Source organism: Pan paniscus, chromosome 13, assembly GCF_029289425.2.
Source record: "Pan paniscus chromosome 13, NHGRI_mPanPan1-v2.0_pri, whole genome shotgun sequence".
Lineage (NCBI taxonomy): Eukaryota > Metazoa > Chordata > Mammalia > Primates > Hominidae > Pan > Pan paniscus.
In genome coordinates this window covers 10,692,630-10,714,923 of record NC_073262.2, presented here as the reverse complement: position 1 = coordinate 10,714,923, position 22,294 = coordinate 10,692,630, and positions in this window count along the sequence as shown.

Below are 22,294 nucleotides of genomic sequence, written 5' to 3'. Positions count from 1 at the left end.
TATTTCCAAGTTTATACAGCTAGCAATGTAGATAATTCCATGTTTATACAGATAGCGGTGAACATATTTCCATGTTTATACAGATGGCTGTGTGGATATTTCCATGTTTATACAGATAGCGTTGTGGCTGTTTCCATGTTTATAGAGATGGCAGTGTAGGTATTTCCATGTTTATACAGATAGTGGTGTAGATATTTCCATGTTTATGAAGATAGCGGTGGAGATATTTCCATGAAAATTGAGATAGCGGTGGAGATATTTCCATGTTTATACAGATAGCGGTGTGGCTACTTCCATGTTTATACAGATGGCAGTATAGATATTTCCATGTTTATACAGATAGCGATGTAGATAATTCCATGTTTATAGAGATAGCGGTGTAGATATTTCCATGTTTATACAGATGGCTGTGTGGATATTTCCATGTTTATACAGATAGCGTTGTGGCTGTTTCCATGTTTATAGAGATGGCAGTGTAGGTATTTCCATGTTTATACAGATAGTGGTGTAGATATTTCCATGTTTATGAAGATAGCGGTGTAGATATTTCCATGTTTATAGAGATAGTGGTGGAGATATTTCCAGGTTTTTAGAGATAGCGGTCGAGATATTTCCTTGTTTATACAGACAACGATGTGGATATTTCCATGTTGATACAGATAGCGGTGTAGATATTTCCATGTTTATACAGATAGCGGCGTAGATATTTACATGTTTATACAGGTAGCGGTGTAGGTATTTCCATGTTTATACTGATTGCGGTGGAGATATTTCCATGTGTATAGAGATAGCGGTGTAGATAATTCCTTGTTTATAGAGATAGCGGTGGAGATATTTCCATGTTTGTACAGATAGAGATGTAGATATTTACATGTTAATACAGATAGCGTTGGAGATATTTCCATGTTTATAGAGATGGCGGTGTAGATATTTCCATGTTCATAGAGAGAGCGGTGTAGATATTTCCATGTTTTTAGATATAGCGGTGTAGATATTTCCATATTTATAGAAATAGCCGTGTAGACATTTTGATGTTCATTCAGATGTTGGTGTAGATATTTCCATGTTTATACAGATGGAGGTGTAGATACTTTCCATGTTTACACAGATGACTGTGTAGATATTTCCATGTTTTTACAGACGGCGGTGTAGATATTTCCATGTTTATAGAGTTAGCGGTGTAGTTATTTCCATGTTTATTCAGATAGCGGTGAAGATATTTCCACGTTTATACAGATAGCAGTGGAGATATTTCCATGTTTTTACACAGGGCAGAGTAGATATTTCTATGTTTATACATATAGCGGTGTGGCTATTTCTATGTTTATGCAGATAGCGATGTAGATATTTATATGTTAATAGAGATGGCTGTGTAGATATTTCCATGTTTATACAGATAGTGGTGTAGTTATTTCCATGTTTATAGAGATAGCGGTGAAGATATTTTCATATTTATACAGATAGCGGTGTAGATAATTCCATGTTTATTCAGATGGCGGTGTAGTTATTTCCAGGTTTATACACATAGCGGTGTGGCTGTTCCCATAATTATACAGATGGCAGTGTAGATATTTCCATGTTTATGCAGATAGTGGTGTAGGTATTTCCATGTTTATAAAGATAGCGGTGTAGATATTTCCATGTTTATAAAGATAGCGGTGGAGAAATTTCCATGTGTATAGAGATAGCGGTGTAGATAATTCCTTGTTTATAGAGGTAGCGGTGGAGATATTTCCATGTTTGTGCAGATAGAGATGTAGATATTTACATGTTAATACAGATAGCGTTCAGATATTTCGATGTTTACAGAGATGGCGGTGTAGATATTTCCATATTTATACAGATAGCCATGTAGTTATTTCGATGTTTATTCAGCTGGTGGTGTAGATATTTCCATGTTTATACAGAGAGCGGTGTGGCTACATCCATGTTATACAGATGGCATTGTAGATATTTCCATGTTTATACAGATAGCGATGTAGATATTTCCATGTATATCGAGATAGCGGTGTAGATATTTCCATGTTTATACAGATGGCTGTTTGGATATTTCCAAGTGTATACAGATGGCAGTGTAGATATTTCCATGTTTACACAGAAGGAGGTGTAGGTATTTCCATGTTTATACAGATGACTATGTAGATATTTCCATGTTTTTACCGATGGCGGTGTAGATATTTCCATGTATATACAGATAGCGGTGTGGTTATTTCCATGTTTATACACATGGCAGTGCAGATATTTCCATATTAATACAGATAGCGTTGTAGATATTTCTATGTTTATACAGGTAGCGTTGTAGATATTTCCATGTTTATACAGATAGCGGTGGAGATATTTCCAAGTTTATACAGATAGCGGTGGAGATATTTCCATGTTTATACAGATAGCATTCGAGGTATTTCCATGTTTATAGAGATGGCGGTGTAGATATTTCCATATTTATACAGATAGCTGTGTAGTTATTTCTATGTTTATTCCAATGGTGTTGTAGATATTTCCATATTTATACAGATAGCGGTGTGACTACTTCCATGTTTATACAGATGGCATTGTAAATATTTCCATGTTTTTACAGATAGCGATGTAGATATTTCCATGTATTTCGAGATAGCGGTGTAGATATTTCCATGTTTATAAAGATGGCTGTGTGGATATTTCCATGTGTATACAGATGGCAGTGTAGATATTTCCATTTTTACAAAAATGGAGGTGTAGGTATTTCCATGTTTATAGAGATGAATGTGTAGATATTCCATGTTTTTACAGATGGCGGTGTAGATATTTCCATGTTTATATAGATATCGGTGTGGCTATTTCCTTGTTTATACAGATAACGATGTAGATATTTCCATGTTTATAGAGATTGCTGTGTTGATATTTCCATGTTTATGCAGTTGGCAGTGTAGATATTTCCATGTTTATGCAGATGGAGGTGTAGATATTTCCAAGTTTATACAGAAGGCAGTGTAGATATTTCTATGTTTATACAGATAGTGGTGTACATATTTCCATGTTTATACAGATGACTCTCTGAATATTTCCATGTTCATACAGATGGTGGTGTAAATATTTGCATGTTTACTGAGATAACCATGTAGATATTTCCATGTTTATACACATCGCAGTGTAGATATTTCCATGTTTATACAGATGGCGGTGTAGATATTTCCAAGTTTATAGAGAGAGCCATGAAGATATTTCCGTGTATATACAGAGAGCGGTGTAGATATTTCCATATTTTTACAGATAGCGGTGTAGATATTTCCAAGTTTATACAGATAGCGGTGTAGATATTTCCAAGTTTATACAGATAGCGGGGTAGATATTTCCATGTTTATACTGATAGCGATGTAGTTGTTTCCATGTTTATAGAGATAGTGGTGTAGATACTTCCATGTTTATACAGATGGCTGTGTAGATATTTCCATGTTTATACAGATGGCAGTGTAGATATTTCCATGTTTTTTAAGATGGAGGTGTAGATATTTCCATGTTGATACAGATGACTGTGTAGAGATTTCCAAGTTTTTACTGATGGCGGTGAAGATATTTCCATGTTTATACAGATGGCAGTGTAGATATTACCATGTTTTTAAAGATGGAGGTGTAGATATTTCCATGTTTATACAGATGACTGTGTAGAGATTTCCAAGTTTTTACTAATGGCGGTGTGGCTATTTCCATGTTTATACAGATAGCGGTGTAGATATTTCCATGTTTATACAGATAGCAGTGTAGATATTTCCATGTTTATACGGATAGCAGTGGAGATATTTCCCTGTTTATACAGATAGCGGTGGAGATATTTCCATGTTTATATGGATGGCCATGTAGATATTTCCAAGTTTATGCAGATAGCGGTGTAGATATTTCCATGTTTATACACATAGCGGTGTGGATGTTTCCTTGTTTATGGAGATAGCAGTGTAGATAATTCCATATTTCTACAGATAGCCGTGTAGATATTTCCATGTTCATTCAGATGTCGGTGTAGATATTTCCATGTTTATACACATAGCGGTGTGGCTGTTTCCATATTTATACAGATGGCAGTGTACGTATTTCCAAGTTTATAGAGATAGTGGTGTAGATATTTCCATGTTTTTAAAGATAGCGGTGTAGATATTTCCATGTTTATAGAGATTGCGGTGGAGATATTTCCATGTTTATAGGGATAACGGTCAAGATATTTCCATGTTTATACAAATAACGATGTAGATATTTCCATGTTTATGCAGATAGCGGTGTAGCTATTTCCATGTTTATACAGACAGTGGCGTAGATATTTACATGTTTATACAGGTAGCGGTGTAGGTATTTCCATGTTTATACTGATTGTGGTGGAGATATTTCCATGTTTATACAGACAGCAGTGTAGATAATTCCATGTTTATAGAGATAGCGGTGAAGATATGTCCATGTTTTACAGATGGCGGTGAAGATATTTCCATGTTTATATAGATATCGGTGTGGCTATTTCCATGTTTATACAGATAACGATGTAGATATTTCCATGTTTATAGAGATGGCTGTGTAGGTACTTCCATGTTTATGCATTTGTCAGTGGAGATATTTCCATGTTTATACAGATAATGGTGGAGGTATTTACAGGTTGATACAGATGTCTGTGTAGGTATTTCCGTGGATTTTGAGATGGCGGTGTAGATATTTCCGTGTTTATAGAGATAACCATGTAGATATTTCCATGTTTATACAGAAAGCGGTGTAGACATTTCTATGTCTATAGAAATAGGATTGTAGGTATTTCGATATATATACAGATGGCGGTGTAGATATTTCCATGTTTATAGAGATAACCATGTAGATATTTCCATGTTTATACAGATAGCGGTGTAGGCATTTCCATGTTTATACAGATAGCGGTGTAGGCATTTCCATGTTTATAGAGATAGCGGTGTGTGTATTTCCATATTTATACAGATAGCCGTGTAGATATTTCCATGTTTATTCAGATGGCGGTGTAGATATTTCCATGTTTATACAGATAGCGCTGTGGCTATTCCCATGTTTATACAGACGGCAGGGTAGATATTTCCATGTTAATACAGATAACGTTGTAGATATTTCCATGTTTACAGATAGCGGTGTATATATTTCCATGTTTATACAGATAGCGGTTGAGATATTTCCATGTTTATACAGATAGCGGTGGAGATATTTCCATGTTAATACAGATAGCGTTGGAGATATTTCCAGGTTTGTAGAGATGGCGGTGTAGATATTTCCAAGTTTATACCGATAGCGCTGTAGATATTTCCATGTTTATAGAGATAGCGGTGTAGATATTTCCATGTTTATACAGATAGCCGTGTAGATATTTCCATGTTTATCCAGATAGCGCTGTGGCTATTTCCATGTTTATACAGACGATAGTGTAGATATTTCCATGTTAATACAGATAGCGGTGTAGATATTTCCATGTTTACACAGATAGCGGTGTAGATATTTCCATGTTTATAGAGATAGCGGTGTAGGTATTTCCATGTTTATAGAGATAGCTGTGTAGATATTTCCATGTTAATACAGATGGCTGTGTTGATATTTCCATGTGTATACAGATGGCAGGGTAGATATTTCCAAGTTAATACAGATGGAGTTGTAGATATGTCCATGTTTCTACAGATGACTGTGTAGATATTTCCATGTTTTTACAGATGGCGGTGAAGATATTTCCATGTTTATACTGATAGCGGTGTGGCTATTTCCATGTTTATACAGATATCGATGAAGATATTTCCATGTCTATACAGATAGCGGTGGGGATATTTACAGGTTTATACATATGGCCGTGTGGATATTTCCAAGTTTATGCAGATAGCGGTGTAGATATTTCCATGTTTAAGGAGATAGCGGTGTAGGTATTTCCATGTTTATACAGATAGCGGTGTAGTTATTTCCATGTTTATAGAGATAGTGGTGTAGCTATTTCCATATTTATACAGATAGCGGTGTAGATATTTCCATGTTAATAAAGATAGCGGTGTAGATATTTCCATGTTTATGGAGATAGCGGTGGAGATATTTTCATGTTTATAGAGATAGTGGTGGAGATATTTCCATGTTTATACTGATAAAGATGTAGATATTTCCATGTTAATACAGATAGTTGTGGTGATATTTCCATGTTAATACAGATAGCGGTGTAGATATTTCCATGTTTATACCGATAGCGGTGTAGGTATTTCAATGTTTATACAGATTGCATTGGAGATATTTCCATGTTTATAGAGGTAGAAGTGTAGATAATTCCATTTTAACAGCGATAGTGGTGGAGATATATCCATTTTTGTACAGATAGCGATGTAGATATTTCCATGTTCATAGAGATAGCGGTGTAGATATTTCCATGTTTATAGAGATAGCGGTGTAGATATTTCCATGTTTATACAGATAGCTTTATAGATATTTCCATGTTTATAGAGATAGCGGTGTAGATATTTCCATATTTATACAAATAGCCGTGTAGACATTTCGATGTTCATTCAAATGGTGGTGTAGATATTTCCATGTTTATACAGATGGAGGTGTAGATATCTTCCATGTTTACACAGATGATTGTGTAGATATTTCCATGTTTTGATGGATGTCGGTGTAGATATTCCCATGTTTATACACATAGCGTTGTGGCTGTTTCCATATTTATGGATATGGCAGTGTAGATATTTATATGTTTATACAGATAGTTGTGTAGATATTTCCATGTTTATAAAGATAGCGGTGAAGCTATTTCCATGTTTATGGAGATAGCGGTGGAGATATTTCCATGTTTTTAGAGATAGCGGTCGAGATATTTCCATGCTTATACAGACAACGATGTGGATATTTCCATGTTGATAGAAATAGCGGTGTAGATATTTCCATGTTTATACAGATAGCGATGTAGGTTTTTCCATGTTTATAGAGATTGTGGTGTAGATATTTCCATGTTGATACAGATAGCGGTGCAGATATTTCCATGTTTATACAGAAAGCGGTGTTGGTATTTCCATGTTTATACAGATAGCGGTGTAGATATTTCCATGTTTATGCAGAAAGCGGTGTTGGTATTTCCATGTTTATACAGATAGCGGTGTAGATATTTCCATCTTTATACAGCTCGCGGTGTCGATATTTACATCTTTATACAGATGGCAATGTAGATATTTCCATGTTTATACGGATGGCGGTGTAGATATTTCCATGTTTATAGAGATAGCGGTGTAGATATTTCCATGTTTATAGAGATAGCGGTGTAGATATTTCCATGTTTATAGAGATAGCGGTGTAGATATTTCCATGTTTATACAGATAGCGGTGTAGATATTTCCATCTTTATGGTGATAGCTCTGTAGATATTTCCATATTTATACAGATAGCAGTCTAGATATTTCCATATTTATACAGATAGTAGTGTAGATATTTCCATGTTTATATAGATAGCGGTGTAGATATTTCCATGTTTATACAGATAGCGTTGTAAATATTTCCATGTCTATACAGATAGTAGTGTTGATATTTCCATGTTAGTACAGATCGCGGTGTAGATATTTCCATCTATTTACAGATGGCAGTGCAGATATTTCCATATTTATACAGATAGCGATGTAGATATTTCCATGTTTATATAGATGGCGGTGTAGGTATTTCCTTGTTTATGAAGTTGGCGTTGTAGATATTTCCATGTTTATAGAGATGGTGGTCTATATATTTCCATGTTTATAGAGATAGCGGTGTACATATTTCCATGCTTATATAGATGGCGGTGTACATATTTTCTTGTTTATAGAGATGGTGGTGTAGATATTTCCATGCTTCTACAGTTGACTGTGTAGATATTTCAATGTTTTTACAGATGGCGTTGTAGATATTTACATTTATTTACAGATGGCGGTGTAGATATTTCCATGTTTGTACAGACGGTGGTGTAGATATTTCTATGTTTATACAGATAGCGGTGTAATTATTTCCATGTTTATTCAGATCACCGTGTAGATATTTCCATGTTTACACTGATAGCGGTGTAGATATTTCCATGTTTATACAGATCGCAATGTAGATATTTGCATGTTTATACAGATAGCGGTGTAGATATTTCCATGTTGATACCGATGGCGGTGTTGATATTTCCATGTTTATACAGATGTCCGTGTAGATATTTCCACGTTTATACAGATGGTGGAGTAGATATTTCCATGATTATGCAGATGGTGGTGTAGATATTTCCATATTCATAGAGATGACGGCGTAGATACTTCCATGTTTATAGAGATAGCGGTGTAGATATTTCCATGTTTATAGAGATAGCGGTGTAGATATTTCCATGTTTATACAGATAGTGGTGTAGATATTTCCATGTTTATGGAAATAGCGGTGTAGATATTTCCATATTTACACAGATAGCAGTGTAGATATTTCCATGTTTATACAGATAGCGGTGTAGATATTTCCATTTTTATACACATAGCGGTGTAGATATTTCCATATTTATAAAGTTCATGGTGTAGATATTTCCATGTTTATACAGATATCGTTGTAAATATTTCATGTTTATACAGATAGTAGTGTAGATATTTCCGTGTTAATACAGATCTTGTTGTAGATATTTTCATCTATTTACAGATGGCATTGTAGTTATTTCCATGTTTATGCAGATGGCCGTGTAGATATTTCCTTGTTTATATAGATGGCGGTGTAGATATTTCCTTGATTATGTAGATGGCGGTGTAGTTATTTCCATGTTTATAGAGATGGCGGTCTACATATTTCCATGTTTATAGAGATAGAGGTGTAGATATTTCCATCTTTATACAGCTCGCGGTGTCGATATTTACATCTTTATACAGATGGCAGTGTAGATATTTCCATGATTATACCGATGGCAGGTAAGATATTTCCATGTTTATACAGATAGCGGAGTTGTTATTTCCATGTTCATACAGATAGCGGTGTAGATATTTCCATGTTTATTCAGCTCGTGGTGTAGTTATTTACATCTTTATACAGATGGCACTGGGGATATTTCCATGTTTATACAGATGGCGGTGTAGGTAGTTCAATGTTTACGGAGACAGCAGAGAAGATACTATCAAGTTTATAGAAATGGCGGTGTAGATATTTCCATGTTTATAGAGATAGTGGTGTAGATATTTCCATGTTTATAGAGACAGCAGTGTAGGTATTTCCATGTTTATAGAAATAGTGGTGTAGGTATTTCCATGTTTATACAGATGGTTGTTGACATATTTCCATGTGTTTACAGACGGCCGTGTAGATAATTTCAAGTTTATACAGATGGTGGTGTAGATATTTCCATGTTAATACAGATGACTGCGTAGATATTTACATGTTTTTACATATGGCGGTGTAGATATTTCCATGTTTATAGAGATAGCAGCGTAGATATTTCCAAGTTTATACAGATAGCGGTCTAGATATTTCCATGTTTATACAGCTTGCCGTGTACATATTTCCATTTTTATACAGATGGCGGTGTAGATATTTCCATGTTTATACAGATAGCAGTGTAGGTATTTCTATGTTTATACAGATGGCGGTGTAGATAGTTCCATGTTTATGGAGATGGCAGTGTAGATATTTCCATGTTTTACACATGGTGATTTAGATATTTCCATGTTTATAGAGATAGAGGTGTAGCTATTTCCATATTTGCAAAGATTGTGGTGTAGATATTTCCATCTTCACACAGATTGCGGTGTACATATTTCCATGTTTAAACAGACAGCTGTGTACATATTTCCATGTTTACACAGATAGTGTTGTAGGTATTTCCATGTTAATACAGATTGCGGTGTAGATATTTCCATGTTTATGCAGACGGCGGTATAGATATTTCCATGTTTATAGAGATAGCCGTGTAGATATTTCCATGTTTTTACAGATGGCGGTGTAGATCTTTCCATGTTTATACAGATAGCAGGATAGATATTTCCATGTTTATATAGATGGCGGAGTAGATATTTCCTTGTTTATGTAGATGATGGTGTAGATATTTCCATGATTATGGAGATGGCGTTGTATATATTTGATGTTTATAGAGATGGTGGTGTAGATATTTCCATGTTTATAGAGATAGCAGTGTAGATATTTCCATGTTTGTACAGATGGCGGTGTAGATCTTTCCATGTTTATACAGATAGCAGTATAGATATTTCCATGTTTATACAGATGGTGGTGTACATATTTCCAAGTTTATACAGATAGTGGTGTAGATCTTTCCATGTTTATACAAATCGTGGTGTAGATATTTCCTTGTTTATAGAGATAGCGGTGTAGATATTTCCATGTTTATTCACATGGCGGTGTAGATATTTCCATGTTTACACAGATGGCAGTGTTGATACTTTCATGTTTATGAAGATAGCAGTGTTGATATTTCCATGTTTATACAGATGGCTGTGTTGATATTTCCATGTTTATACAAATGGCGGTGTAGATATTTCCATGTTTATACAGATGGTGGCATAGATATTTCCATGTTTATGGAGATGGCGGAGTAGAAAATTCCGTGTTTATACAGATGGCGGTGTAGATATATCCATGTTTGTACAGATAGCGGTGTAGATATTTCCATGTTTACAAAGATATCGGTGTAGATATTTCCATGTTTATATAGATGGCGGTGTAGATATATCCATGTTACAAAGATAGCGGTGTAGATATTTCCATCTTTACACTGATAGCGGTTTAGATATTTGTATCTTTACACAGAGAGCTGTGTAGATATTTCCATGTTTACACAGATAGCAGTGTAGATATTTCCATGTTAATAAAGATAGCGGTGTTGGTATTTCCAGGTTTATAAAGATAGCGGTGTAGGTATTTCCATGTTTATACACCTCGCCATGTAGGTATTTCCATTTTTATACATACGGTGGTGTACATATTTCCTCGTTTATACAGATTGCGGTGTACATATTTCCATGTTTATACAGATGGCGGTGTAGATAGTTCTATGTTTCTGGAGATAGCATTGTAGATATTTCCATGTTTATGCAGATGGCGGTGAAGATATTTCCATACTCATAGAGATGGCGGCGTGGATATTTCCATGTTTATACAGATAGCTGTGTAGATATTTCCATGTTTATGGAGATAGCTGTGTAGATATTTCCATATTTATACAGATAGCAGTGTAGATATTTCCATGTTTATACAGATAGCGTTGTACGTATTTCCATGTTTATACAGATAGTAGTGTAGATATTTCCATGTTAATACAGATCGCGGTGTAGAGATTACCAACTATTTACAGATGGCAGTTTAGATATTTCAATGTTTATACAGATGGCGGTGTAGACATTTCCATGTTTATATACATGGCGCTGTAGATATTTCCTTGTTTATGTAGATGGCGGTGTAGATATTTCCATGTTTATAGAGATGGTTGTCTATATATTTCCATGTTTACAGAGATAGCGGTGCAGATATTTCCATGTTTATATAGATGGCAGTGTAGATATTTCTTTGTTTATGTAGATGGTGCTGTAGATATTTCCATGTTTATAGAGATGGCGTTCTATATATTTCCGTGTTTATAGAGATGGCGGTCTATATATTTCCATGTATATAGAGATAGCGGTGTAGATATTTCCATGTTTATATAGATGGCGGTGTAGATATTTCCATGTATATATACATGGAGGTGTAGATATTACCTTGTTTATGAAGATGGCGGTGTAGATATTTCCATGTTTATGGAGATGGTGGTCTATATATTTCCCTGTTTATAGAGATAGCGGTGTACATATTTCCATGCTTATATAGATGGCCGTGTAGATATTTTATTGTTTATAGAGATGGTTGTGTAGATATCTCCATGCTTCTACAGTTGACTGTGTAGAAATTTCCATGTTTTTACAGATGGCGTTGTAGATATTTACATTTATTTACAGATGGCGGTGTAGATATTTCCATGTTTATACAGATAGCGGTGTAATTATTTCCATGTTCATACAGATAGCGGTGTAGCTATTTCCATGTTTTTACAGATAGCGGTGTAGATATTTCCATGTTTTTACAGATGGCGTTGCAGATATTTTCATTTTTTTACAGATGGCATTGTAGATATTACCATGTTTGTACAGATGGCGGTGTAGATATTTCCATGTTTATGCAGATGGTGGTGTAGATATTTCCATGTTTATATAGATGGCCCTGTAGATATTTCCTTGTTTATGAAGATGGCGGTGTAGTTATTTCCATGTTTATAGAGATGGAGTTCTATATATTTCCATGTTCATAGAGATAGCGGTGTAGATACTTCCATGTTTATATAGATGGCGGTGTAGATATTTCCTTGTTTATGTAGATGATGGTGTAGATATTTCCATGATTATGGAGATGGCGTTGTATACATTTGATGTTTATAGAGATGGTGGTGTAGATATTTCCATGTTTATAGAGATAGCGGTGTAGGTATTTCCATGTTTATACAGAAAGCGGTGTAGATATTTCGATCTTTACACAGCTCGCGGTGTCGATATTTACATCTTTATACAGATGGCAGTGTAGATAGTTCCATGTTTACATGGATGGCGGTGAAGATATTTCCATGTTTATAGAGATAGCGGTGTAGATATTTCCATGTTTATAGAGATAGCGGTGTAGATATTTCCATGTTTATACAGATAGTGGTGTAGATATTTCCATCTTTATGGTGATAGCTCTGTAGATAATTCCATATTTATACAGATAGCAGTGTAGATGTTTCCATATTTATACTGATAGCAGTGTAGATATTTCCATGTTTATACAGATAGCGGTGTAGATATTTCCATGTTTATACAGATAGCGTTGTAGATATTTCCATGTCAATACAGATAGTAGTGTTGATATTTCCATGTTAATACAGATCGTGGTGTAGATGTTTCCATCTCTTTACAGATGGCAGTGTAGATATTTCCATATTTATACAGATAGAGATGTAGATATTTCCATGTTTCTACAGATAGCGGTGGAGATATTTCCATGTTTATACAGATAGCCGTGTAGATATTTCCATGTTTATAGAGATTGCGGTGTAGATATTTCCATGTTTATACAGATGGCATTGTAGATAATTCCAGGTGTATACAGATGGCAGTGTAGATATTTCCATGTTTATACAGATGGACGTGTAGATATTTCCATGTTTATAACGATGACAGTGTAGCTATTTCCATGTTTTCAAAGATGGCGGTGTAGATATTTCCATGTTTATACAGATAGCGGTGTAGATATTTCCATGTTTATACAGATGACTGTGTAGGTATTTCCATGTGTGTACAGATGGCGGTGTCGATATTTCCATGTTTATTGAGATAGCATTGTAGATATTTCCATCTTTGCACAGACTGCGGTGAAGATATTTCCATGTCTATACAGATAACGCTGCAGATAATTCCATGTTTATACAGCTATCGGTGTAGATGTTTCCATGTTCATACAGACAGGGGTGGAGATATTTCTTTGTTTATACAGATAACGGTGTGGATACTTCCATGTTTATAGAGATAGTGGTGTAGATATTTCCATATTTATACAGATAACGGTGTCAATATTTCCATGTTTATACTGATAGCGGTGTAGATATTTGCATGTTTATTCACATAGCGGTGTAGATATTTCCATGTTTATACACGTCGTGGTGTAGATATTTCCATGTTTATACAGATAGCGGTGTAGATATTTCCATGTTTATACAGATAGCGGTGTGGCTACTTCCATGTTTAAACAGATAGCGTTGTAGATATTTCAATGATTACAGAGATGTCTGTGTAGGCAATTCCATATTTATACAGATGGCAGTGTAGATATTTCCATGTTTATACAGATAGTGGTGTAGATATTTCCATGTTAATACAGATGACTGTGTAGGTATTTCCATGTGTGTACAGATGGCGGTGTCGATATTTCCATGTTTATTGTGATAGCATTGTAGATATTTCGATCTTTGCACAGACTGCGGTGTAGATATTTCCATGTTTATACAGATAACGCTGCAGATAATTCCATGATTATACAGCTAGCCGTGTAGATGTTTCCATGTTCATACAGACAGCGGTGGAGATATTTCTTTGTTTATACAGATAACGGTGTAGATATTTCCATGTTTATAGAGATAGTGGTGTAGATATTTCCATATTTATACAGATAGCGATGTCGATATTTCCATGTTTTTACTGATAGCGGTGTAGATATTTCCATGTTTATTCATATGGCGGTGTAGATATTTCCATGTTTATACATGTGGTGGTGTAGATATTTCCATGTTTATACATGCCGTGGTGTAAATATTTCCATGTTTATAGAGATAGCGGTGTAGGTATTTCCATGTTTATACAGATGGCAGTGTAGATATTTCCAGGTATATACAGATGGCAGTGTAGATATTTCCATGTTTATACAGATGGACGTGTAGATATTTCCATGTTTATAAAGATGACAGTGTAGATATTTCCATGTTTTCACAGATGGCGGTGTAGATATTTCCATGTTCATACAGATAGCGCTGTGGCTACTTCCATGTTTATACAGATAGCGGTGTAGATATTTCAATGGTTATAGAGATGTCTGTGTAGATAATTCCATGTTTATACAGATGGCAGTGTAGGTATTTCCATGTTTATACAGATAGTGGTGTAGATATTTCCATGTTTATACAGATGACTGTGTAGGTATTTCCATGTGTGTACAGATGGCGGTGTCGATATTTCCATGTTTATTGAGATAGCATTGTAGATATTTCCATCTTTGCACAGACTGCGGTGTAGTTATTTCCATGTTTATACAGTTAACGCTGCAGATAATTCTATGTTTATACAGCTAGCGGTGTAGATGTCTCCATGTTCATACAGACAGCGGTGGAGATATTTCTTTGTTTATACAGATAACGGTGTAGATATTTCCATGTTTATAGAGATAGTGGTGTAGATATTTCCATATTTATACAGATAGCGGTGTCAATATTTCCATGTTTATACTGATAGCGGTGTAGATATTTCCATGTTTATTCACATAGCCGTGTAGATATTTCCATGTTTATCCACGCCGTGGTGTAGATATTTCCATGTTTATACAGATAGCGGTGTAGATATTTCCATGTTTATACTGATAGCGGTGTGGCTACTTCCATGTTTATACAGATAGCGGTGTAGATATTTCAATGATTATAGAGATGTCTGTGTAGGTTATTCCATGTTTATACAGATGGCAGTGTAGATATTTCCATGTTTATACAGATAGTGGTGTAGATATTTCCATGTTTATACAGATGACTGTGTAGGTATTTCCATGTGTGTACAGATGGCGGTGTAGATATTTCCATGTTTACTGAGATAGCGGTGTAGATAATTCCATATTTGCACAGATTGCGGTGTAGATATTTCCATGTTTATACTGAAAGCGGTGTAGATATTTCCATGTTTATACATATAGCGGTGTAGATATTTCCATGTTTATACAGATGGTGGTGTAGACATTTCCATGTTTATACAGATAGTTGTGTTGATATTTCCATGTTTATACAGATAGCGGTGTAGATATTTCCATGTTTACTGAGATAGCGGTGTAGATAATTCCATATTTGCACAGATTGCGGTGTAGATATTTCCATCTTTACACAGAGACCTGTGTACATATTTCCATGTTTACACAGATAGCTGTCTAGATATTTCCATGTTTACACAGATAGTGTTATAGTTATTTCCATGTTTATACAGACAGCAGTGTAGATATTTCCATGTTTATAAAGATAGCGGTGTAGATATTTCCATCTTTATAGAGATAGCGGTGGAGGTATTTCCATGTTTATACAGATAGTGATGTAGATATTTGCATGTTTCTACAGATAGCGGTGGAGATATTTCCATGTTTATACAGAGAGCCGTGTAGACATTTCCATGTTTATAGAGATAGCGGTGTAGATATTTCCATGTTTATACAGATGGCAGTGTAGATATTTCCAGGTATATACAGATGGCAGTGTAGATATTTCCATGTTTATACAGATGGACGTGTAGATATTTCCATGTTTATAAAGATGACAGTGTAGATATTTCCATGTTTTCACAGATGGCGGTGTAGATAATTCTAAGATTATACAGATAGCGGTGTGGCTACTTGCATGTGTATACAGATAGCGGTGTAGTCTTTTCAATGGTTATAGAGATGTCTGTGTAGATAATTTCAGGTTTATACAGATGGCAGTGTCGGTATTTCCATGTTTATACAGATAGTGGTGTAGATATTTCCATGTTTATAGAGATGACTGTGTAGGTATTACCATGTGTGTACAGATGGCGGTGTCGATATTTCCATGTTTATTGAGATAGCATTGTAGATATTTCCATCTTTGCACAGACTGCGGTGTAGATATTTCCATGTTTATACAGGTAACGCTGCAGATAATTCCATGTTTATACAGCTAGCGGTGTAAATGTCTCCATGTTCATACAGACAGCGGTGGAGATATTTCTTTGTTTATACAGATAACGGTGTAGATATTTCCATGTTTATAGAGATAGTGGTGTAGATATTTCCATATTTATACAGATAGCGGTGTCAATATTTCCATGTTTATACTGATAGCAGTGTAGATATTTCCATGTTTATTCACATAGCGGTGTAGATATTTCCATGTTTATACACGTCGTGGTGTAGAGATTTCCATGTTTATACAGATAGCGGTGTAGATATTTCCATGTTTATACAGATAGCGGTGTGGCTACTTCGATGTTTATACAGATAGCGGTGTAGATATTTCAATGATTATAGGGATGTCTGTGTAGGTAATTCCATGTTTATACAGATGGCAGTGTAGGTATTTCCATGTGTATACAGATAGTGGTGTAGATATTTCCATGTTTATACAGATGACTGTGTAGGTATTTCCATGTGTGTACAGATGGCGGTGTCGATATTTCCATGTTTATTGAGATAGCATTGTAGATATTTCCATCTTTGCACAGACTGCGGTGTAGATATTTCCATGTTTATACAGATAACGCTGCAGAAAATTCCATGTTTATACAGCTAGCGGTGTAGATGTCTCCATGTTCATACAGACAGCGGTGGAGATATTTCTTTGTTTATACAGATAACGGTGTAGATATTTCCATGTTTATAGAGATAGTGGTGTAGATATTTCCATATTTATACAGATAGCGGTGTCAATATTTCCATGTTTATACTGATAGCGGTGTAGATATTTCCATGTTTATTCACATAGCGGTGTAGATATTTCCATGTTTATACACGTCGTGGTGTTGATATTTCCATGTTTATACAGATAGCGGTGTAGATATTTCCATGTTTATGCAGATAGCCGTGTGGCTAATTCCATGTTTATACAGATTGCGGTGTAGATATTTCAATGATTATAGAGATGTCTGTGAAGGTAATTCCATGTTTATACAGATGGCAGTGTAGATATTTCCATGTTTATACAGATAGTGGTGTAGATATTTCCATGTTTATAGAGATGACTGTGTAGGTATTTCCATGTGTGTACAGATGGCGGTGTCGATATTTCCATGTTTATTGAGATAGCATTGTATATCTTTCCATCTTTGCACAGACTGCGGTGTAGATATTTCCATGTTTATACAGATAACGCTGCAGATAATTCCATGTTTGTACAGCTGGCGGTGTAGATGTCTCCATGTTCATACAGACAGCGGTGGAGATATTTCTTTGTTTATACAGATAACGGTGTAGATATTTACATGTTTATAGAGATTGTGGTGTAGATATTTCCCTATTTATAGAGATAGCGGTGTCAATATTTCCATGTTTGTACATACAGCGGTGTAGATATTTCCATGTTTATACAGATCGTGGTGTAGACATTTCCATGTTTATACCGTTAGCGGTGTTGATATTTCCATGTTTATACAGATAGCGGTGTAGGTATTTCCATGTTTACTGAGATAGCGGTGTAGATATTTCCATATTTGCACAGATTGCGGTGTAGATATTTCCATCTTTACACAGAGACCTGTGTACATATTTCCATGTTTACACAGATAGCTGTGTAGATATTTCCATGTTTACACAGATAGTGTTATAGATATTTCCATGTTTATACAGATAGCGGTGTAGATATTTCCATGTTTATAAAGATAGCGGTGTAGATATTTCCATCTTTATAGAGATAGCGATGGAGATATTTCCAAGTTTATACAGATAGCGATGTAGATATTTCCATGTTTCTACAGATAGCGGTGGAGATATTTCCATGTTTATACAGATAGCCGTGTAGACATTTCCATGTTTATAGAGATAGCGGTGTAGATATTTCCATGTTTATACAGATGGCAGTGTAGATATTTCCAGGTATATACAGATGGCAGTGTAGATATTTCCATGTTTATACAGATGGACGTGTAGATATTTCCATGTTTATACAGATGGCAGTGTAGGTATTTCCATGTTTATACAGATAGTGGTGTAGATATTTCCATGTTTATAGAGATGACTGTGTAGGTATTTCCATGTGTGTACAGATGGCGGTGTCGATATTTCCATGTTTATTGAGATAGCATTGTAGATATTTCCATCTTTGCACCGACTGCGGTGTAGATATTTCCATGTTTATACAGATAACGCTGCAGATAATTCCATGTTTGTACAGCTAGCGGTGTAGATGTCTCCATGTTCATACAGACAGCGGTGGAGATATTTCTTTGTTTATACAGATAACGGTGTAGATATTTCCATGTTTATAGAGATAGTGGTGTAGATATTTCCATATTTATACAGATATTGGTGTCGATATTTCCATGTTTTTACTGATAGCGGTGTAGATATTTCCATGTTTATTCACATGGCGGTGTAGATATTTCCATGTTTATACATGTCGTGGTGTAGACATTTCCATGTTTATACAGATAGCCGTGTAAACATTTCCATGTTTTTAGAGATAGCGGTGTAGATATTTCCATGATTATACAGATGGCAGTGTAGTTATTTCCAGGTATATACAGATGGCAGTGTAGATATTTCCATGTTTATACAGATGGACGTGTAGATATTTCCATGTTTATAAAGATGACAGTGTAGATATTTCCATGTTTTCACAGATGGCGGTGTAGATATTTCATGTTTATACAGATAGCTGTGTGGCTACTTCCATGTTTATACAGATAGCGGTGTAGATATTTCAATGGTTATAGAGATGTCTGTGTAGATAATTCCATGTTTATACAGATGGCAGTGTAGGTATTTCCATGTTTATACAGATAATGGTTTAGATATTTCCATGTTTATACAGATGACTGTGTAGGTATTTCCATGTGTGTACAGATGGCCGTGTCGATATTTCCATGTTTATTGAGATAGCATTGTAGATATTTCCATCTTTGCACAGAGTGCGGTGTAGATATTTCCATGTTTATACAGATAACGCTGCAGATAATTCCATGTTTATACAGCCAGCAGTGTAGATGTCTCCATGTTCATACAGACAGCGGTGGAGATATTTCTTTGTTTATACAGATAACGGTGTAGATATTTCCATGTTTATACTGATAGCGGTGTAGATATTTCCATGTTTATACATATAGCAGTGTAGATATTTCCATGTTTATACAGATCGTGGTGTAGACATTTCCATGTTTATACAGATAGCGGTGTTGATATTTCCATGTTTATACAGATAGCGGTGTAGGTATTTCCAGGTTTACTGAGATAGCGGTGTAGATATTTCCATATTTGCACAGAGACCTGTGTACATATTTCCATGTTTCCACAGATAGCTGTGTAGATATTTCCATGTTTACACAGCTAGTGTTATAGATATTTCCATGTTTATGGAGATAGCGGTGTAGATATTTCCATCTTTATAGAGATAGCGGTGGAGATATTTCCATGTTTATACAGATAGCGGTGTAGATATTTCCCAGTTTCTACAGATAGCAGTGGAGATATTTCCATTTCTATACAGATAGCCGTGTAGACATTTCCATGTTTATTGAGATAGCGGTGTAGATATTTCCATATTTATACAGATAGCGGTGTCAATATTTCCATGTTTATACTGATAGTGGTGAAGATATTTCCATGTTTATTCACATAGCGGTGTAGATATTTCCATGTTTATACACGTCGTGGTGTAGATATTTCCATGTTTATACAGATAGCGGTGTAGATATTTCCATGTTTATACAGATAGCGGTGTGGCTACTTCCATGTTTATACAGATAGCGGTGTAGATATTTCAATGATTACAGAGATGTCTGTGTAGGTAATTCCATGTTTATACATATGGCAGTGTAGATATTTCCATGTTTATACAGATAGTGGTGTAGATATTTCCATGTTAATACAGATGACTGTGTAGGTATTTCCATGTGTGTACAGATGGCGGTGTCGATATTTCCATGTTTATTGAGATAGCATTGTAGATATTTCCATCTTTGCACAGACTGCGGTGTAGATATTCCCATGTTTATACAGATAACGCTGCAGATAATTCCATGTTTATATAGCTAGCGGTGTAGATGTTTCCATGTTCATACAGACAGCGGTGGAGATATTTCTTTGATTATACAGATAACGGTGTAGATATTTCCATGTTTATAGAGATAGTGGTGTAGATATTTCCATATTTATACAGATAGCGGTGTCGATATTTCCATGTTTTTACTGATAGCGGTGTAGATATTTCCATGTTTATTCACATGGCGGTGTAGATATTTCCATGTTTATACATGTCGTGGTGTAGATATTTCCATGTTTATACAGATAGCCGTGTAAACATTTCCATGTTTATAGAGATAGCGGTGTAGATATTTCCATGTTTATACAGATGGCAGTGTAGATATTTCCAGGTATATACAGATGGCAGTGTAGATATTTCCATGTTTCTACAGATGGACGTGCAGATATTTCCATGTTTATAAAGATGACATTGTAGATATTTCCATGTTTTCACAGATGGCGGTGTAGATATTTCCATGTTTATACAGATAGCGGTGTGGCTACTTCCATGTTTATACAGATAGCGGTGTAGATATTTCAATGGTTATAGAGATGTCTTTGTAGGTAATTCCATGTATATATAGATGGCAGTGTAGATATTTCCATGTTTATACAGATAGTGGTGTAGATATTTCCATGTTTATACAGATGACTTTGTAGGTATTTCCATGTGTGTACAGATGGCGGTGTCGATATTTCCATGTTTATTGAGATAGCATTGTAGATATTTCCATCTTTGCACAGACTGCGGTGTAGATATTTCCATGTTTATACAGATAACGCTGCAGATAATTCCATGTTTATACAGCGAGCGGTGTAGATGTTTCCATGTTCATACAGACAGCGGTGGAGATATTTCTTTGTTTATACAGATAACGGTGTAGATATTTCCATGTTTATAGAGATAGTGGTGTAGATATTTCCATATTTATACTGATAGCGGTGTCGATATTTCCATGTTTTTACTGATAGCGGTGTAGATATTTCCATGTTTATTCACATGGCGGTGTAGATATTTCCATGTTTATACATGTCGTGGTGTAGATATTTCCATGTTTATACAGATAGCGGTGTAGATATTTCCATGTTTATACTGATAGCGGTGTAGATATTTCCATGTTTATACATATAGCGGTGTAGATATTTCCATGTTTATACAGATCGTGGTGTAGACATTTCCATGTTTATACATATAGCGGTGTTGATATTTCCATCTTTATACTGATAGCGGTGTAGATATTTCCATGTTTACTGAGATAGCGGTGTAGATATTTCCATATTTGCACAGATTGCGGTGTAGATATTTCCATCTTTACACAGAGACCTGTGTACATATTTCCATGTTTACACAGATAGCTGTGTAGATATTTCCATGTTTACACAGATAATGTTATAGATATTTCCATGTTTATACAGATAGCGGTGTAGATATTTCCATGTTTACAAAGATAGCGGTGTAGATATTTCCATCTTTATAGAGATAGCGGTGAAGATATTTCCATGTTTATACAGATAGCGATGTAGATATTTCCATGTTTCTACAGAGAGCGGTGGAGATATTTCCATGTTTATACAGATAGCTGTGTAGACATTTCCATGTTTATGGAGATAGTGGTGTAGGTATTTCCATGTTTATACAGATGGCAGTGTAGATATTTCCAGGTGTATACAGATGGCAGTGTAGATATTTCCATGTTTATACAGATGGACCTGTAGATATTTCCATGTTTATAAAGATGACAGTGGAGATATTTCCATGTTTTCACAGATGGCGGTGTAGATATTTCCATGTTTATACAGATAGCGGTGTGGC